The sequence below is a fragment of the Callorhinus ursinus genome, unplaced genomic scaffold (genome assembly GCF_003265705.2).
Source record: "Callorhinus ursinus isolate GAN/ISIS: 27379988/994484 unplaced genomic scaffold, GSC_fseal_2.0 scaffold9, whole genome shotgun sequence".
NCBI classification, from domain to species: Eukaryota; Metazoa; Chordata; class Mammalia; order Carnivora; family Otariidae; genus Callorhinus; species Callorhinus ursinus.
Window position 1 is genome coordinate 18,412,295 of NW_027397071.1, and position 21,020 is coordinate 18,433,314.

The 21,020-nt window shown below is 41.1% G+C and overlaps 1 protein-coding gene across 4 annotated transcripts in view; it reads left to right on the plus strand.

Moving 5' to 3' along the window:
• The window catches only part of PLPPR5 (phospholipid phosphatase related 5), a 119,083-nt gene that overhangs the window by 48,104 nt on the left and 49,959 nt on the right, over positions 1-21,020 (plus strand). The window lies entirely within an intron of this gene.

Here is a 21,020-nt window from a genome sequence, read left to right on the forward strand (position 1 = left end):
AGATTATGTGCGGGTAGTTGGTTGTATTAAAGAATATAGTCATTAGCATTTCTATTTGAGAATATGTTTGTCTTTATGTTAAATAGCGCTTAATGGAAACAAATTTGTCCCGTAGCAGTCCCCATAACCTTGTAATAGCCCAATTAAGAAAACTATCCAGACCTCTTAGCTGCCTACTCAAGCTCTAACATTCTCTGGTGGAGGTGGGGAAAGGGGCACTCTTTTCTTTAGAAAGTTTTTTTGTTTGGTTATTGGTAACTGTTGTCATCATAATATCTCAACTAGTGTTTCACTACTTTCGCATAGAGCTAGCCAAAATGTCCTTGTAAATGATGTTTTTTTTTTTTTTTCTTTATTCTTGAGTCTTTGCCATCATTTCGGTGGTGAGAGCCAGACCCCTGCTGCAGATGTCCAGGACCTCTAGGTGGAAGTAAATGGTCATGGTTGAGTGTGTTACGGATTCGCCGGGGTAGAAAGAAGGGCAGCCTTGACAGGCAGCGCTTGGCCCCAGCATTCTTGCCATCTGCCCTTCCCTCTATTACCAGGATCTGCCTTGTAGTTCTGGAGCTGGACTCCCAAATGTGCTCTGTAGGCTTTTCCATGCGTACAGTAAAAAGTTCAAAGATTTTAAATGTCTTTTGGGGTTCTCCTTTCCAACGGTGCTAATAGCTCCTTTCTTCTGATTCCAGTTCATTGACAAGAGATCTCGGGACCCATCTGAAACCAAACCTGTTCATTACTGATGACTTAAAAAAAAACTCAGAATTATTTTTACCCTCAAGGAGCTATTTGATTATGGAAATATTTCTGATATTCTTAATGCGATCATGTCTGCTTGTTTCTAAAAGCAGAGAGAAAACACAGTAATACCCTATGACATCTCTACTTGAGATTGGAAACAAAATTACTGAATAAGCAACAATTTAGGAGGGAAACTATAGCACTATACATACCGCTCACAATGGCAGGATAATTCTGGAGGCCTTAAGTACATGCATTTTAACATTTCTAAAGTTTTCAAGCTGAGCTAATTCTGTCCCTCACAGCCTGGACTTTTTAAAAATCCCATCAAAAAAGGTTTTATAGAGTTAAAGATGAAATCTCATCCTATCCATTTTCTCTTCCACTCTCTTCTAACTTCTGTCTAGTTTGTCAGTTCCAACTCCCTTCTTCCCCAGTGTGCTCCCAACTCCACTCCTCCAATTTCCCCTGATTTCTTTATCCCATCAGCTTTGCTTTCTGCTTCCCATTCTAAGGCACTACGGACTTGCTATAAAATCTGTTTATCCATGCATATTCTTTTATTCATTATATTGCTTCACTACATGTCCCATCTCTCTTAGAATATGAAGCATTCAGACTGAAAATGAAGATTTAAAACTTGAGTGAATCAGAAGTCACAAAATACTTTTCATTCATTGTCATCACTTCTAAATCTGACCTTGTTATTTGTATCCGAGGATGAATTGCAAATATCTGCATATACATATGTGATCAAGCCAACGACTTGAGGCAAATTCCAGAATACTCTCTGAACCCAAATCCTGTTACATGATTATTTTAGCACTAATAGATGATTGGTTTTGCTCTCTAACCAGGGTTTGCCAATGGTAGTGAATGTGCGAGTACTATAAATACTTGATCTTTTTGTTCTGCCAAAATCGTGTTTTCAAAGGCATTGCTTTGGGAGAAGGTATTATGCTTTTAAGTCCTGGAGAAATCTTAATATCTTGTCTTGCCTCTGGTCAGCTGGCAAGTGTTCTAGCAACCTCTTATCTGTATATAAAATATATTATAATTCTATAATAATTATAATTACTATAGCAAACATTCATTGAACATTTACTATGTGTCAAGCACCGAGTGCTTCACTTTTACTAATTTATTTAATATATTACTAATTGTATTAAAATTTATTCTTTATTGATTGCTATTACTATTTATGTAGTAATTGAATATTTGTACTAATTTATTGAATCCTTATAAAAACTCCTTGAAGTATGTAGTATTATTATGCCCATTTTACAGATGAGGATGCTCAGAAAGTGAAGTAACCTGTCCAGATCCATAGAACCACCCATTTTCCTGGCTACAGTGATTCCAAATATTCCAGAGAGAGGATATTAAATCGTATTAGTTCTAGAGTGTGCATGGTCAGCTAAATTTCCTCCTGCTGCCACATAACCTCAGCATCCATAAAGATTACGGCCGAGGGTTCAGACGGGTAGATATGTTTAGAGAAAAAACATTTAATAACACTCCAGCACTCGGAAATCTTCTATCATTAAACAGTGGTTCAGACTAAAAGTCAGGATTCCTCCTTGTAATTACATTGCAGGGTACCTCTGTCTTTTTAACAATAGATTCTATTCTCTGCTAACTGCTTTTCTCTCTTCCCTGCCACCCGTTTATGAGTGTGTGAGTGTGGGTGGCTGCTATGGCAACTCTGGATATAACTCCTGCTGCAAATGTAGGCATTCCAGTCAGGTTCTGCTGTTATATTTGAACCCATATACATATATATTTCTTCCCAGCTTCACTAGAGACACCTTGGGAAAACTTTATAATAGAAATGTTGGAGTGTTTCGAACTGATGCAATCTCGTGAAATGCTTGCCAGAATTTTGATGAGTAGGTAAATAAATAGGAAAACAGCCGTATATTTGGGATTTTCTGTGGAAACAGCCTTATTGCTGTATTTAGGTAGAGATAAATTTGTTTAATGTTGTGTAGGTGTTACAAACATATGTAAATACATAAATAAAAATAAATAAGCTCTATTGTGAAGTATATGAATAAGAGCTGAGACATATTTTTCTGATGTTTCTCTTTGTGGATTAGTCAGTAAAATTAAGGAACTTGAAATCTCCCTTAGCACTTGACTTTAATTAAGGCTTTGGGGATAATTTGATAACAGAGCTGTTCTCTTTTGCTTTACTGAGAACTTTCAGGGGGAAAAAAAATCCCTATGCCTATTTTTTGCAAATGTTGTTGGTTTCTCAGGAAAAAAATTCTGAAGGTTATTTAACCCTCAACCATTAAATTTATAATTCAGTGTTAAGTCACACTAGAATGATATTTAAATTTAGTTTTGTGTTATTCATTTCATGTAAAATGAACAGTTTTTCTAATTAAAGTCAAATGAACTTCAAAGTTGAGAATGAGAAATAATGTTTGGTGACTTTCCAGTTAACCTCATAAATCAGGGAAACAGAAAGACATAAAATGATCTCTTTAGGTTACTTCCCTTTCTGGCCTTAAATTGATTTTTCTGAAAATCTTTAAAAAAACAAAGAAAGAGAGAAAGAAAGACAAAAGGGTCAGCTATACTTGTTGGCCTGTTTTCATGATCTTTTGCTGTAAACAAACCACCCTAAACCTCAAAACAAGAATTTGCTATCCTCAGGATTCTGTGGGGGTGATCTGTGGTTTTACTGGTAGTCAAACCTTGTTTCTCTCATGGGTTGCATTTAGCCTAGGGGTAGATGGGGCTGAGGCAGCTCAATAGCTGGGCCTCACACATTCGCAAGAGATTTTCCCTGAGAGCAGCTTCCAAGGGAGCAGAGGTCCAAGCTACAGGGCATCTTGAAGCGTAGGCTCCAAGACTCATTCACCACCCCCATCTCTGTGCTCTGTTGGCCCAAGCAAATCCACAAGGCCAGCCCAGATTGATGGGGGCAGAGACATAGACTCCACCTATAAATGGGAGGCGCAGTACAATCAGATTGTAAAGAAGTGGATATACCAGGAAAGGAGGGATTTGTGGATATTAAGCAGTTCACTGCAGTCTTGCCCCAGAATTAGCGGAAGCCTCTGAAATATCATTCCTCCCCTTGTTGGTGTCCAGTCTTTGGCATTATCCCACTCTTGCTTCCCACCCAGCCATCTTTTAAAATAATCTCAGAGGTCTCAGGTGCTCATGGGTTGCCAGGACAAGGGTTAAACAAACACAACCCACTGGTATCTGCCCCTCCGTTAGTAACATTTTAGCTAAACTCCGTAGGGGCACAAACAGGTCCTCATTCTGGGGTACAGGAATTTGGGGGGTGCATGGCAGTTTGGCTGCAGCATGTGATGTCATGTGACTGGTCAGGGATTGGGTTTGGTGGAGAAACGTTGGGGTGGGTAAAAAGAAAATCTCTGGGCTACCTTCCTGGATTTGTCTGGAGTGACTGATCAGATCTGGCTGCCATCAGAAAGCCATGCCTCTAAATCTTCCCTGCCCAGAAGTAATTTAATGCTGAAATGTATAAGATCCCTGTGCTCTAGATTTCAAATGAGCAAATTTGTGTCTACTAGATAATCTAACAAACAATATTTATTGAGCACCCACTTGTAATGTGACTGCTCTCCTATTACTATGACTATTACTGCCGTCACCACTATTATTAGTCGATTGACATTTGTCCTATCAACCTTCAGCTAAGTGTCACAGGGGGAAGGGAGGTTACTAAAGACATCTGCAAAGTACCCACTGAGTTGCAATGTTTTCATTATCATGAACCCCTTTTATAATTTACCTTTTTATTTTATTTTATTTATTTGTCAGAGAGAGAGAGAGCATAAGCAGGGGGAGTGGCAGGCAGAGGGACAGAGCAGGCTCCCCGCTGAGCAAAGAGCCCGATGTGGGACTCGATCGCAGGACCCTGGGATCATGACCTGAGCCAAAGGCAGCCGCTTAACCAACTGAGCCACCCAGGCGTCCCTATAATTTACTATTTTCTTGTCCTACTTTCCTCCGTGAACTTGATATTTCTAAATCTTCTATCTAATATAATGCTTTCCCATCCCAACTTAGGCCCAGATATTGAACAGCGGCCCATAATAATAAAAATATAATAATGCTGTTTTGAAATGATACACATACAGTTATTAAAATTGCACACATACAGCTATTAAATAATAAACAGTAAATGAGTAAAGACACATGTATGCTGGGGTTCCTTAAGTGTTAGCAAACTCCAGGATGGGGATTCCTGGCAGCACTTGCACGTTAGGAAAACAGGACTTACTCTTATAGGACAATATAAGGTATAGTCAGGGCTGCATTAGGACTTTTGTAGGCCCTAGACACTTACTTTGCTTTCAGGGCCTCTTCTGCCTTTGAAAAACAATGTATAAAATGTATAAAGGCAAATTTATAAATAACATATATTAAATGTGTTCTTCAACCTAAATGTTCACCTTTCCTTCTGTTTTTAAAAGAAATGAAGACAGTTTTATTGGTCCCTAGAAGTATCATGGGCCCTCGGTACCATGCCTACTAGATAAGTTTGCCCTGAAGAAAGTGCATAATAAAGTTCTCGATGGAATATGATTATTAGTTCATAGATAGTGATATCACTATCACTTTGACCAGGTCCAACAGAACCCAGATTACAATGGGCAGCTCTAAACGTGTGGTCATTTGATATCCCAGAATCAAACATTCCATTTCTTCCATGCCCAATAACATGCTCAAGTCCATTTTTCAAAAGATGCATCAAGCTCTGCTGCAGAAGTAATGAACTTGCTCCTGAATTCCAGGAGCCAACACTGTGATTCTCACACGAGGGCTGGCCATGAGCTCCAGACTGTATGTTTTCCTCCACTGACATCTTAAGCATCCTAGGGCCTGTTGGATCGTGTGGCCCAAGTAACAGGGCTCCTTCCCTGTACTTGTTGTCAGGGCCCTTTTCTGCTCCAGGGCCCACTTAAAGCTGGCTGCTTTTCAGGTCACCTGGTCTATAGGCCAGAGCAGTATCCATAGGTGTGGGAAGTGAGTCCCCAAGAACGCAAAGTGATCTAAAGGTGCTGTGTTTCTTTCTTTGTGGTAGGGGTTCAAGATAAAATAATTTGTCTTTTACTTTGGAGGGAATGTGTAGTATGTCTCTGGTCAATGGATACCTAAAAACTCAATTGATGTCTCAAGCTCTTGAATCTTACAGGGTTTATCTCCCAAGATCTGCAATGCATGTGGCATTGCAAGGCCTCCAGTGCACTGACCATCTCTTATTTACCTGGCTCGATCAACAGGTTGTCTTTGATGCAAAGAATCAATATGTTGATCACGTCAGACTGATATGGCAAAGAGCAGGAGGGTTAATATAGCACTGACGTAAACTGTGATGTAAAAATTTGCCTGTTCCATGTGGATGTGAACTCTTTCTCATCCTCTTTCCTGAACAAGATAGAAAAGAATGCATTTGACAAATAAGTCATCACTACTACTTGGTTGAAGATTCAGTAGTCTATAGTCATTCTCCAGAATCTGTCCATACTGGTGAATTAAACAGAGATAAGATAACAACCACCACCCCTGAATTCTTGAGATCCTAAGTGGTGGACAAATCTTCACCATTGCCCCTCCCTTAATGCGGGATTGCTTTTGATTTACTATCTTGGCAGGAGTGGGAGGGTATAGTTTCATAAGTTTCCTATTGAATTCCCCCAGTACTCTACCTGCCAAGGGGAAAATGACTATTGGATGTGTTCACAGACCTAGTGGACTTTGGCCAATATTCACTACATAGTCCCCATGCAACCCTATTCTAGCAGGGGCCATGATGATGCTAATTCAGGTCTCTAGGTATCAATGTCCCCTTAGACTCTGTGTCCAATAATCCGCAAAATATCTGGATATTCTCTTCTCCCCAATTATATAGTCACCTGAATAAATGGTCACAGGTCATACTGGGGAAGGACTGGGAAAATCTTTACATTATATACTTTCTGTCATGTTGCAGGGTCCTTCCCTCTGGGGACCAGCTGCCTCTTCAGTTAGAGTGGGTTTCATTTTGGTTTGGTAACTGCATAAAGGAGTAAAACTTTTTATTGGGGCATCCACTTTCAACTCTGTATTCTTGTTATCTTGTAGTTATAGATTAAGTATTCTTGGCTCCTCATCTATTTACCTCTAGGAAGTGCTATGTTTTATAAATCAATTCCAAAACTTTCTGCTGGTCACATCACCTTGGCTGTCACTCAGGCCTTCTGCGTTGTTATGATAATTCACACACACACACGCACGCACACACACACATGCACACACACACACGCACACACACACCCCTGCTTCTGATGGTTAAGCACTGGCAATTTGCTTCAGGCACCCCATGATCTGCATGGATATAAAGGCCCCAGCTCTGTGGTAATCTAGCTTACCATCAATAATGGCCTGCAGAGGAGAGGCACCCCTCAACTTCTGTGCCCTGCTAGTGCCCCTCTCACCAGCACATTCCTCGTGCCTCAATGAACAGTGAGTCCATGAGGTCTCCTGTGGTACATCATCTTCTGTGGGTCCTTAAGACCATATTATATGTCCATTCCAGCAATGCCACTTCTCTGAGCATTTTAAGTCCTTCCTCCACCATCTGCCAAAGCAATTCAGGCATGTCAGCTTCATTGAGAGAAAGTAATCACTTTCTCCAGGCTCTTAGGAACCTTCCCAGCAGGGAGTTTTTACTGTTCCCTGGGAGCCTTGGAAGAGTATTAAATCCCATGTCCCCAGGGAGAGTGTCCTCATGTCAACAAACACTCTCTTATCCTGTTTATATTTCAGCCTCCTTGATAAAGCACCCTCAAAATCCAGCCACATAGGTTTCCCCTGGCTTCAGCTGTCGTTGTGTCAGCTAATTCTTACAGCAGTTTTGGGGCAGAGTCTGTCCTCCCTTATCAGGTTCATCTCATGCTGGGCAACTAAGCCCTAACTGTTGGCCTGGAAACCCGAAGAAGAGGTGGAAGCAGATCGTGAGAGGGTCTCTGTTGCCCTGGGGGAAAGAGGCTTCTCACTCCCACCGTCCCACCCCACCCCCAGCTAGAATGGTATGGGTGCGGCTGGAGGAGTGCTAGCCCTGGATAGGTAGGGGTGGGCCACGTCTGAAGGCTCCAAGGGTTTAGAGGAGTCTAATGAACCGTAATCTTCATGTACATCCGCTCAGATGTCCCTGTCCCTTGTGTCAAGATCTTAGATTTTTCTACCCAGAGTCCTGTCCTTGGCATAACAGACCTGCCTTACCTGAGCATTCAATCATCTTTGAAGATCCCTGAACTCTTAGCTAGTAAGTTGTAAGTCTGGCCTTCAGCCTCTTTTACTCTGACATTGCAGAAACAAGGGCTTTTTTTAAGTTGCCACAGAGGCACTCTGGCCATCACACTCGATTTTCATTTGTTTGTTAACTGTCCTCAGTTTTTCATTTTCCTTCTGGAGGGCACCAACACAACTTAGTAAGAGCCAGTCAATTGCATTCTCCCTGTAGGCATTGTTTGCATGGACTTCTCAACTTCCCATGTCATTGGCCTGGTTAGAGTATTCCTCTTTACTAAGTTGACCAACCATCAGACTTCAGACTTCCAGTGTTAAAATCAGGAAAGTTTAGTGTAAACCAGGTTAGATTGGTTACCCTGTCCCCACCAGAACATTCTCCTAAGTCACAACGGGTGGTTTTTAGCAATTGGATTGCTAACTGGTAGACTGTATGTGCCTAATTTCCAGCAAGAACATGTCTCCAGACCCCATCTTACCACCTCTTTTCTTAAATCATCCCAATTCTGTTAGGATCCTCCAAGAAGTGGAAGCTGAGATAGAATGAGGAGTAGTATTAGAAATAAAATTAGGAAGCTGAGATTTATTGGAGGACTGAAGGGGGATAATATTTATGAAAGAAGGAAGAAGCAAGATTGGATAGGGAGAGTCTCAGACCTCGGTGTAGATCTGACAGAGTCTCTGCCGATCTTGACCAGGGGTTGCCCATTGGAAGAGCCCCGCACTACATAAATGGCCAAGCCTTAGTACCCCTGCTGTGCTTAATCACTGGTTGGGGGCTGGCCAGGAAGATTGTGGCCTCTGCTCAAACACTCCACCCTACAGGTAGACACTCAGCTCACTGCTCTCCCTACAGCAGAATGGCTGACTCTTTCCAGAAGGGAGATGAGAGCAACTTAACCTCCGTGGCTTGCCATGCTGCTTTCCTCTAATTCTCACTCAGAGACAATCTAATAAGCTAACGCTCAGCAAGGGGTTAACACTGTGATGTATTATCTTCTGTGATAACTCCCTGTGCCAAATATACTTGCATTTGGAATGTCTTCACATATAGGAAAAAAATTATGGCCCTGTAATTTCAGTCATCAGACCTCTCCTAAATTGAGTTTATAGTTTAAATCAAGGAGATTTCTTGGCACCTTTCCCACTGTATTACAAAAGAGGCTACCTTCTCCTATGAACACAGTCTGCTTTGAGCCATTTGTTTGTTTATGCCATTTAAAGAAAATCTTGGAACGGGAACAAAGGATTTCAAATAACAAGGAGAACTCCTTCTGTAACAATACAGAAATTTAGAGTATAAAAATAATAACTATTATTACTGAGTGCTTACTGTGCTAAGCACTTTACATACAGTATATTTGTTGCTTTTTCTCCTTTGTCAAGCATATTAATCAGGCATCTTTCTATATATAAGGATGTGTGCTATTAGTTTCTGTATGATGTAGAGAAATATGATTTCCTTAGACTTGCTAAAATTTCCACTATCAAAGAACAAAACCAACAACCACACAAAAGCTTTCCGTTAATTTGAGCTACCATTCCACCTTTGAAAGAAACTTCTAGAAAGATTAGTTTATATTTCTTTGCCAGCCATCTCAACAACATTCAGACTCTTGTTCACCCTCCTACCCCAACTTTTCTCTTTTTAAGACTTTGAGAACATTGAGTCCAAATTTGTTTCTTCCTTATTGAGTGCTTTATTGCAATGTCAGAAAACTATCTACCAGTGTTTACTAAGTCTCTGTTCTTGACCTTTTCTTCCCTCTGTTATCCCTCCCAAGAGTGATCTCATTCATGAACACCTCCATGTCTTCAAGTGAACCCCAAACTCCTTCACCAGCCTCAACACTCTCTCCTGAACTCCAGACTCTTCTTAACTTGAACATATCTATGTGGTGTTCCATCAGCTCTTTAAACTCAATACTTCAAAAACCAAAATCATGATCTTGCCATTGCTCCAAACGAGCTCCTGCTTTTGTCTCTTCTGATTTGATTATTGGCATTCCTATCCTCTCAGTTACCCAAGACTGTAATCTCTGAGTCACCCTCTACCCCTCCCACTTCTACACCCCCTCATCCCGATGTCTGATTAATTCTGTTGGGTCCACATTTGAAAGATCTCTCAAATCCAGACTCTTCTCTACCCTGTCCCCCATATTTCTACTGCTTGAATTTGGCTTCTTTGTATCAGGTGCCTTGACTACTGTAGGACCCTCCCAAATAGGCTTCCTGAGTAAATCCTTCCCTCATCCCGTCCTCTCTACACTCTGCCACTGGAGTTAACACTCCTAAAACATGAGTGTGAAGCAAGTCTCTCTTTGCACAGAAGCTTTCCATAGTTTGCCCCCCCCCCCAACCCTTGAAGGATCACACTCCTACATGTAGCATATGACGCCCTCTTTGTCCTGGCTAAACCTTGTCTTTTTTTGTGCTATGGACTGAACTGTGTCTCTCCCCCACCCAACCACCACCACCAACTTCATACGTTGAAGCCCTAACCTCCAGTTGGTGGTACTTGGGGATGAGGTCTTTGGGAAGTAATTAGGTGTAGATGAGGTCATGAGGGTGTGGTCCTTAAGATAGTATTAATGCCCTTGAAAGAAAAGGCAACAGAGAGCATGTTCTCTCTCTCTCTCGGTCCTATAAAGACACAGCAAGAAGGCAGCCATCTGCATGCAAACCAGGAAGAAGGCTCTCACCAGAACCTGACCATGTTGGCTCCTGATCTCAGACTTCCCGCCTCCAGAACTGTGAGAAAATAAATGCCTGTTGTTTAAGCCACCTAGTCTGTGGTGTTTTGTTATGGTAGCTGGAGCTCAGACACCTCTCTTATTTCTTAATGCCCTCTTTCATGAGTTTGGTTCTCAGTTCACATGAGAACTCTGTTCACACTGGACCATTACCCAACTATGAATCACAATATTTTCTTCTACTTCAGTACTTTTACTTTTGCTAGTCTCTCCATCTGCAGTATCTCTAGTATCTGCAGGTACTGGTCTGGTCCAACTTCTACTCGCCTCTTATGGATTTGTCAAAGTTCTCTATTATAAATAATATAAAGTGAGTCTGACTCTGGACAAAATGAAGTGAAAGGACAGGCTTAGAGCCCAGGTTCAGGGAATGAGCAGGAGCTGCTGGAGCCCGAGCAGCCAGAACCCGAGCAGCCAGAACCACAGTCAGAATCAGCCCACAGGAAGGGTGTGTGAGGATGCACTGCTCTGACCGCAGGACCCTGGACACTACAGCTGCCATGCCTCTTGATGCCCCCACCAGCATGGCTGCCCCTGTGGCTGCCAGGAGAATGGGTGTTTCACTTTATCTACTTCTTTGCATGATTCGCTGACACATCCAGCTGACTGGGTGCGGGTCATGTACCAGCAGCAGTGGCTTGCCAGGGCTTTGAGGAAGGAGCTACCCATCTTTGTGTGGTTTTGGCGGTGGGATGGAGTACATGCTTCTCATGTGGGAGGCACACGACGGAGTATTTTCCAGTTACAATAAAGGATTCAGATACTCCGTAGTGAAAAAAAAAAAAGTTCTTTACCTTTGTGACCCAGATCAAGGTTGGTCTTTTTGAAGTTTTGTGCAATATTTTTTAATTGAAGTTCATCTATCCATCTTCAGTGGCACACCTAGTATATTTGACACCAAAGCAAATAATTTTTATATCTTTTCCTCTATGTGGAAAAAATATTTCAATGATAAGTATGTGATAACAGTAATAATCATTATTTTATTGATTCATATTTCAGTTTTAAAATAAATAAGAATAGATTTTAATTTTAAAGCATAAAAATTTAGAATGATATTTCACGTATTTCTAAAATTTGCACTTAGCAACAAAAATACTATACATTTATATTATTTCATTAATTCATGGTAATGGGATATTTCATTGTTTCATTATATTATTTCCTTAAGTTAAACTTAAAAACTCCAAGTAGTCATAGATTGGCAGAATTGAAATAACTCAAGTTCTCTTTCTTCACCTTTGTAATTACAATCCTGTTGTGGTTGTTTTCCCTCTCAAGTCTGTTTAAATGTAGCACCGAGGATTTGGAGATACTCTGTGGCCAAAGCATGCTTGACTGACTCCCAACCTCTACAAATTTTTTTTTTCCCAACCTCTACAAATTTATTCTCTGAACAAATATATGTAGCTGAGTCCACATGCCAAAAGTCAGATGTATGGCTGGGAGTTCTTCAAATTAACTTCCTTGTACAATAAAATAATACTTATTAGAGATTATTTAATAAAATGTGCTGATTTGAAGTTTACATGTATGTTATTAATACTCAACAGAACTGCAGCAATTATTTCAACTTAGACCAATGTTCCACTTACCACCATAACAAAACACTCCAAACTTGGTGACATAAAATGATTTACTGTGCTCGCAGATTGCAGGTCAGATATTTGAAAAAGACACAGCCTGGCTGTCTTGTCTCTGCTCCGTGATGTTGTGGCCACACTTGGAAAGACTCAAAGCCTGACTCAAAGTGTGTTTTGGTATCTGGAAGATTGCTCATGCATATGTCTGCATCTGGGCTGGGACTTGAAGATGAGGGCTGCCCACACATGGCCTCTCCACGTTTCTTGACTTCCTCCCAGCATGACAGCCCCAGGTGGTCTGGTTTCTTACAAAACTCTAAGCACAAGTCTTCCAGAGAACTAGGCAGAAGTTCATGGACTTTTATGAGTTCATAGTGTCACACGTGCTGCCTTTTATTGGTGACAAGCAAGTCACAAGGCTGCCCAGATTCAGAGGGAGAATTCGACTTCATCTCTTTGTGGGGACGTGGCAAAGAGCCAGAGGTTGGGAGACTGGTACTATCAGCTACACCAACAAAAGATTCTGGGGGGCAGAGGCGTGTTATTACTAGCACTGTTCAGAATTGCCTGGCAATCATAAAGAGCAGAGAGACATTCAATAGGCTCTATTATGGCATCCCCTTATTGCTTGCACCTGGAACAGACTGCTGCCACTGCCCTGCCCCTAGTGAGCCGCTGCCCCCGGTCTAATCTGGGAAGGCCTTAATAATGTTGCATTTAAAATGGGTAAAGATCAGCCTTGTTGTTTTATTATATATGTATTTCTACCTCTAGTAGAGTATAAATCTGCCAAGGTCAGAGACCATTTCTTTAGAGTACCACAGTACCAACCATAGCATGAATATAACACAGACTTAGAAAAGTGTGTTGATTGGTTCAAACAACTACAAGCGTATCTTAAATGCTCATTATTTGTAACTAGGAAATTTAAATAGATGCCTTGCCCTTGTCCCTTAATAAATCTATAGTCTCAAAGTATAGTGATGCAGAAAATGATCTCAGACTGAGAGGCTATGTCTACTCAAAGCACTGGATCGATTCCTCTGATAAATGGGGCTAATTCCTTAAATAAATTAAGCTTCTGCATTTTCTATGGCAATTTTATTAGAGCCAAGAGAGAAATGGGGACACTCCTTGGCATTTATATAAGGTCCACAGGCCATCCCACTGAGGCTCTTTGCCACTCTAAACACAGCTGGGAAAACCTTTAATCAGTCTCCTAACTGGAGATGATACCTGAATGAGAACCATGCACATTCGGAGGGTGGACAGGTCCTGCTGCACGCCTGTAAGTGATCCCAATTACCTGTAGCTGCCTTTGGACATGGAGACAGCTGGATTGGATTCACAGAGGGGCTGCCTGGTGAGGTCCCTGTCCCTAGCTATGTCTATGCCTGTTCCTGGCTGTGTTCTCACCATCCTGCACAGCTCTCCTTTGGACCCTCCAGGAGCCAATTCTAGAATATGCCTTATTCACTCTAAAAGGCATTAAAACTGAAGACCCTTTTGACTCTTATTTTCCCTAAAAAGGGGAGCCTGTATTTGTGTGAACAGCTGAATAATGAGTAACATCTTGTACTATGTGTGCTGGTACTGTGCTGAGTACTTTACACAGATTATCTTGTTCAGTCCTCACACTTGTATGCCATAGGTACTATGATAATTCGCAAGTTAAAGATGAGAAAACTGGGCCTCAGAGAAATTTAATAACTTGCCCAGAGTCACACAGCCAGTATATGCTGGAGCCAGGATCTGAATCCAGAATGCCTCTTCAGTGTGCTTTAAACCACTGCCTTCCGCAGTCTTCCCAGTCACTAAAATACACACCCTGGAGCGTTGACAGTGCAGAATTCGAGATCTCTTCACTTTGGTTCTGCATGGCTAACATCTCTGTAGTTTCTCAGGAGTAGAGTTTTGACTCACATCATGGTCCCTTGCTGCTCACATGGCAATGGCATAATGCCGTGTTCTAATGCTGTTGGTTTCTTGGAGTGAGCCAGAAATCTCAGTGCATTCATCAGATAAGAAACACTAAAGGAAGCCACCACACATAAATCAGGCATATTTCTTGTATTTAAGTGCTCTTATACATTCATTGCTATTATGTTTAACTTACAATGCTGCCCACTAATTCATCTGGGCCATTTTTTAACAGAGATTCATAAAGGGCCTTTTAACTCAGACTGTAATTGATTTTTCTTGTTCCATAAAGTTTTCTTACTGGGTACTTTTATTTCTTGGAGCTCTGCAGTGTGAAGATTATAGCTTTGGAGTCATTTATGAATATAAATAACATAGGGGAAATTAAAGTAGCAAAATTAGACAGTCCTAGGAGGTATTACTTTAGCACAATCACACTTCACTCCCACTTCTATGAACTTGGTTCAGACCTTCATCATTACTTGCTTGGATTAGCGATAAAATTTTCCCAATAGCCTGTCTTCTTGCCCATTGTAATCCACTCATCTTCAGGTAATTTTCCAAGTAACTTTCTAAACTGGGGATCATAACATGCAGAGCCAGTTTCATGTGTGTATAACCTGTGTTGTCACACGAGCACCATGATCAAGAGGGCCCCACACTTGATGCTCTGCTGTCACCATCTTGACATGCTTAATGATTTCCCAACAAGGGGCTTCACATTTGCATTTTGCACTGGGCTCTGCAAATCAGATAATCAGTCCTGGTAACATATCATCATGTAATCCACCCTCCTTCCCCACTTCCCTCCTCATAAGTGCTCTAGAAGCTCCTCTGTGAATTTCCTAAGAATTCATGAAATACAGTTTAGAAGATCTGGATTTTTCTGTAAACTTCCTTCTTTTATAATTCTATAATTCTCAACTATAGAGTACTTTACAAATGTAATTATTAAGGGATGTCAGAGATATGATATTTACACAAACACCTCAAAAATTGACCCAGCGCTAATAAATGTAAGATGGCATTAAGTTTTCTTTATTTGGTTTGATTTGTCTACTTTATTGTTTTATCAGACACATCACAACATTGACTTGTATTGACCTGGTGGTCACACAATTCTCAGGACTTTTTTTTTAGCAGTGACCTTTATCTTTTCCTTTAAATTCACAGACCTAGATTGGGTTTTTCAGTAATTGCCAGTGTCATCAATTATCTTAGCATCTGGTAAGAAATGTCTAAAAGGGCTCAAAATTAGAGAATCTTGATTCACTCCATTTTTATCTCAATTTACAGTGTGTGTACCACATTTTAAAGAAGAAATTTAGATTTAAAAAATCAAACAATTATAAGTTGGTTTAATTCCAAAACACTGAGAATAACAACTCGTTCAATTAGGTATCAATCTATTTGGGCACCTATGATGTTTTGAACATTTGGAGACAATGACACTCAGCCCCTGATCCCAGGGTGCATGCTTAACACTTAGATGGGGTTGGGAGGTGAAGGGGTACACTAATCTGCTAGGGCTGACATAACAAAATACCACAGACTGGGTGGCTTACAAAGCAGAAACTTATATTCTCTGAATTCTAGAGACCACAAGTGCAACACCAAGGTGCCACCAGGGTTGGTGGCTGGTAAGGCCTCTCTTTTTGGGTTGTAGACAACTACCTCCTTTCTGTGTCCTCATATGGTCTTTTCTCTGTGCTGTGTGAAGAGAGAACTCTCTAGTATCTCTTTCTCTTCTTATAAGGACATCAATCCTATCAGCTAGGGCCCCATCTTTATGACCTCATTTAATCTTAGTTATCTCCCTAAAGGCCCTATTTCTAAACATCATCACCTTGGCGGTTAGGGCTTCAACATAAAAATTTTGAAGGGACACATTGCAGTCCATAACCAACAAAGTACCCTACACTATCAATAAATTGTGTACTAAGAGCCTTCATAGAAATGGGCTTAGGGTGGTGGGATGGCCAGAAGGTTTCCAGGAAACAGAAGTGATTTCTCAGGGAAAGAGAGCCAGGCAAGGACGGTAGGTGGTTGAGGATTGTATTGGCTTCCTACGACTGCCATAATAAATTGCCACAAACTTGGGGGTTTAAAACAACAGAAATACATTCTCTCACAGTTCTGGAGGCCAGAGGTCTTAAATTCAGGTGGTCAGCAGAGCCATGCTCCCTTTGAAGTCTCTAGGGGAGAATCCTTCCTTGTCTCTTTTAGCTTCTGATGGCTCTAGGCGTTCCTTGGCTTGTGGCAGCTTACCTTTCATCTCTACCTCTGCCACCACAAGGCCTTTTCTTGTGCATGTCCCTTTCTTATCTGCCTATGTCTGCTCCTCTTATGAAGACACTGGTCTTATCTCAAGACTCTTGACTTAATAACATCTACAAACACCCTGTTTTCCAAATAAGGTAACATTCACACGTTCCAGGGATTAGGACTTGGACATTTCTTTTTAGGGGTCACTATTCAACCTACTACAAGAACTCAGAGAGATGGAATGACAGAGAATTTGTCGAGGATTATAAGCACTTTAGCATGGCGAAGGCATAGCCTCTGGGAAGGGAATGAGATGAAGCTAGAGAAACAGGAAAAGGTCATGTTGGAGAGGGCCTTACACATCAGTAAAAGTTGGAGCTTTCTTCTGAATGCAGTAGTTATTTAACGACTTGTCCCCACTCTGAGATTTCCACACTCTTGCTTTCCCATTTAGGGATATGAACTAGCGGCACATGACTAATCCAACTAGCAATGTATCTGTGTCAGTCTAGTGTATTTTTAAAAATGTAATTACTTCCTCCAGTTTTTTAATTGGAGAATTTCCTATCAGAACAATATATCTACTTATTTTTGAAACACTAGTGTTGTGGTAGCCCTGGACTTACTGGTGAATATACCAGTAACAATGACTGGTTGGCACCGAGTATCGCTCCCCACTCCAGGAAACAGGTGTTCTCTTCCATTGGCCTCAGTCCCTCTCATTCATTGTCTTCTTGACATAAGGCTGAGCCCATTTACCTCCATCACCATTGCTGTTGGCTTTTTCTCTGCTCGGTCATCTTGGCTCATTTATTTTACCAATCTTGCTCTTCAGGTGAAGGAACTTAGAACCTTCTCTTTGCATGAGTATCCTCTCTCTTTCTCTGCCTTAAATTCTCTTCCTTACCCCTTTCTTCTCCTATCTCCCATCTTTCAGTCTTGTAAAAAAGCCCCCACAGGAAACTGCCTGGCTCTCCTCCCATGTCTGGGTTGTTGCTTCAGTTTTACTCAAGGCAAGCATGTCATTTTATAGTCAGGACCTAGAAAAAACTAGTGATCAATTTGACTTCTATTTTCTGTTCATTCTTTCTGTGATTTGTGCCCCTGTATCCACACCTCAATTATTCTTACTATTGACTTGTATTATAATGATCTTTTTACATATCTCTCTTTTTTCTTAGACTAAGAGTTCCTTGAGGTCAGCCTTCCCTATCTCTGTATGCCTAGCCCAAGCACACTGTCCAGGACGCAGTAAAGGCACGATAAATGTTAGTTGAAAATGAAGGGAAGGGGAGCATGGGTGGCTCAATTGGTTGATCATTCAACTCTTGGTTTCAGTTCGGGTTGTGATCTCAGGGTTGTGGGATCAAGCCCCACATCCAGCTCTGTGCTCACCCACGGAGTCTGCTTGTCCCTCTCCCTCTGCCCCTCCCCTTGCCCTCTCTATCTCTAAGATAAATAAATAAAATCTTTAAAAAAGAAAATGAATAAGGGAATAAATGAATTCCGTCCACATTTCTTCCCTTCTCTTAAGGCCTTCCATCATTTTTAAAGTTTTACTTAGGAACTTTTTCTGATATACAGTGTGTTTTTAATAGTATTCTAGGAAATCTTTTCTTGCCTACCCAGAAACATATAGTCTGTCCTTTGTTGCCATATTTGCCCTGGGGGATAACATGCTTGCCAGACACCAGCTCCTGTCCATCTATAAGCACACTCCTGCCTACCTGCCTGTTCCTTCCTCTGCCCCTTCAGCTATGTCCTGTTGCCACCCAAGTTCCAAGCTCCAGCAAACCAAAAGAGTTCAGGAGACATGCCTGTGAAATAATCTCCTGTCTCTCAGTGTTCCCATTGAGGTTTATCTCCTGTGTATGGTCAGATTTCCACGTCTCCCAGATTTCATGCCCCTGATTCTGCTGAAGTAGTGAGATCCAAGCATCTTTGCCTTCTGTCTTCTTTCTTCCCCTGTAGCCTCTGCTGTACCACCAGCCAGGCACATCTTCCTCAAGCACCTTAAGCACCTAAGATATCGATCTACTCTCCTCAGGTTGAGTAACATATTCTTTCACATAGCTTTCAAGGCCAGACCAGTTTTCTCAACATAATTCTTGAACTTTATCCAGATATATCTGCTTAACACTTCTGAGAGCAGGCCTTACTCTGTACCCCTTGGTGCCTTTGCTCGCTTCACTGCATGCATCAAAATGCACCCCCAATTCTGGCTGTTCCTTTACAATGAAAGGCCTTCCTAAATCATCCAATATATTTCCACTGTTTGAATGGTCAGTGTGTTTTTAGTACTTCCTCATTTTTTAAAGATGGACGAGAACCCTTCCATATTTAGTCACAGCCTTTCCACTGCCTTTTAATTACCAAAAAGTTGGAGCACTGGCTTTGGCTGTGTGAAGCTCATTTTCTCATCTCTGCCTTGGTCATTAGTTGTATGTATCATTATGCATCTGATTCTGGTCTTCAAGATACCTCACAATTTCACAGTCCTTTTTCTTTTTTTAAGATTTATTTATTTATTTGAGAGAGCATGTGCACACTTGGGGGAGAGGTCAGAGGGAGAGAGAGAATCTCAAGCAGACTCCACGTTGAGTGCAGAGCCCCACATGGGGCTCCATCCCATGACCCTGAGGTCATGACCTGAGCCAAAATCAAGAGTTGGACATTTAACCGACTAAGCCACCCAAGCGCCCCAATTTCACAGTCCTTTATCATCAGTTCTGAAATCTCCAAAACAAAAACAAAAACAAAATTGTAAAAGCAAGGTTATTTTTTATTTTGTGTGTTTTTTGGGTAGCTGTGATTTTGTGATTTATAACACATAGATATTTGGTCTTCATCCACAGTTCCTGACCCACAGTTCTGAAAACGCTTGGAATTTCTTGTGACAAGAGTGATAAATGTGTCTTTGTTATGTTAATAAGGTGACTTTTGGAAAGCTTGCAGTTCCTGTCCTGAAGTGGTGGGGAGAGGCAGTCTTAACCTGTAGAATCTGGTGCTATCTCTGGATAGATAGTGTCATAATTGAGTTGAATTCTAGGATACTTAGTGTCTGGAGAATTCTTATTATTGGTGTGGGAGAATCCCCCTGCTTGCTCCCCTCGGCCCCGTCATTGGAACTGGTGATCAGACTTGAACCTTTTTAATGGCAAAACTGATCTTCCCTGAATTAATTTGGTGAATTAATGTGAAGCGACTTATAGTCTTATTTATTCTCCTTCCTGTGAATATCCATATATTTAAATGTAGAAATGTGAGTGTGTTTCACTGTGGGGTGTGGCATCTGACCCCACTGAGGGTGTCCTGTAATGAGAAGTACATGCATCACTTTTAACTTTCTAAAATCTGAAAATATTCTGAATTCTGGAATACTTCACAACCCAGTGGTTCATATGAAGGATTGCATCGCTACTTTTCACATTTGACCTATGATGAAACTAAGGCTCAGAGAGGGTAGGTCACTTACTAATGTCAGATCCCCAATCAACTGGAGGGTTAGGACTAGAAGTCGGATGCTCTGAGTCCACCTGAGGCATGACCCCCTCACTATGGCCACCAAATGCAGATGCTTCCTGCAAGGTGAAGATGGAAGAGAAAATAGATTCTTTTACCAGAGCCATTAATTTTTTAGAAAACCAATAGAATTCTGGAAAATAGCTTCTTAGACATTATTTCTGAAATATAAAAACTACTACACACTTCAAAAAATAGCTAAAGTAACACATAAGGCAAAAAAAGTCACAGAGATTATTTATGGAATAATATTTGTGGAATTTGTATATATTTTTTTCTAGTTAGATGTTATCGGTGTAATATAGACTCAAGTCTAGGTTCAAAAGCAGTATTTTCATTCATTCATTCATTCAGTTCCTCCTATATTCCCAACTCTTCTTATGTTCCCAGCCTCTGTGCTAATGTGCATGTTGGCAGCCATGTCATATGTGGAGTTTTGGTACCTAGGTCAGCCTTGAGAAGTCTATTTAACTCATTAAGGTACCTACCATATAGTAGTGCTATAGGACTACCATGGAGTATAATGTTTCCATGAGAAAACAGGTAAAGCATTTTGATTCTTGGTGTATATGTGAACATCACTATCCCTCCAGGTGGGTATCTAGATTTCCTCATTAGAAACGTTTCTATCAGCTGTTGAGGCTTGGGACTAGTTACACTTTGCTCCTTACTCACCTTACTTTCCACCCCCACCAATCTCCACTCAGTTCAAACTCATCCACCCAAATCTTACCAATTCAACTTCCTAAATATTTATCTAATCTGTTCATAACTGCAGTTCAGGACATGATGATCCAACACCTGGAACCACTTCAGCCAAAGTAACACTTTAAAACTCGAATCTGCTCCTGTCATTTCCTCCTGTCCCTGTAAGGGCTCCTTATTTTCCTTCTACTAAAAATCTAAACTCCCTCACTTGACCCACAAATCCTTTGGTAACCTGGACCCTGTTAAC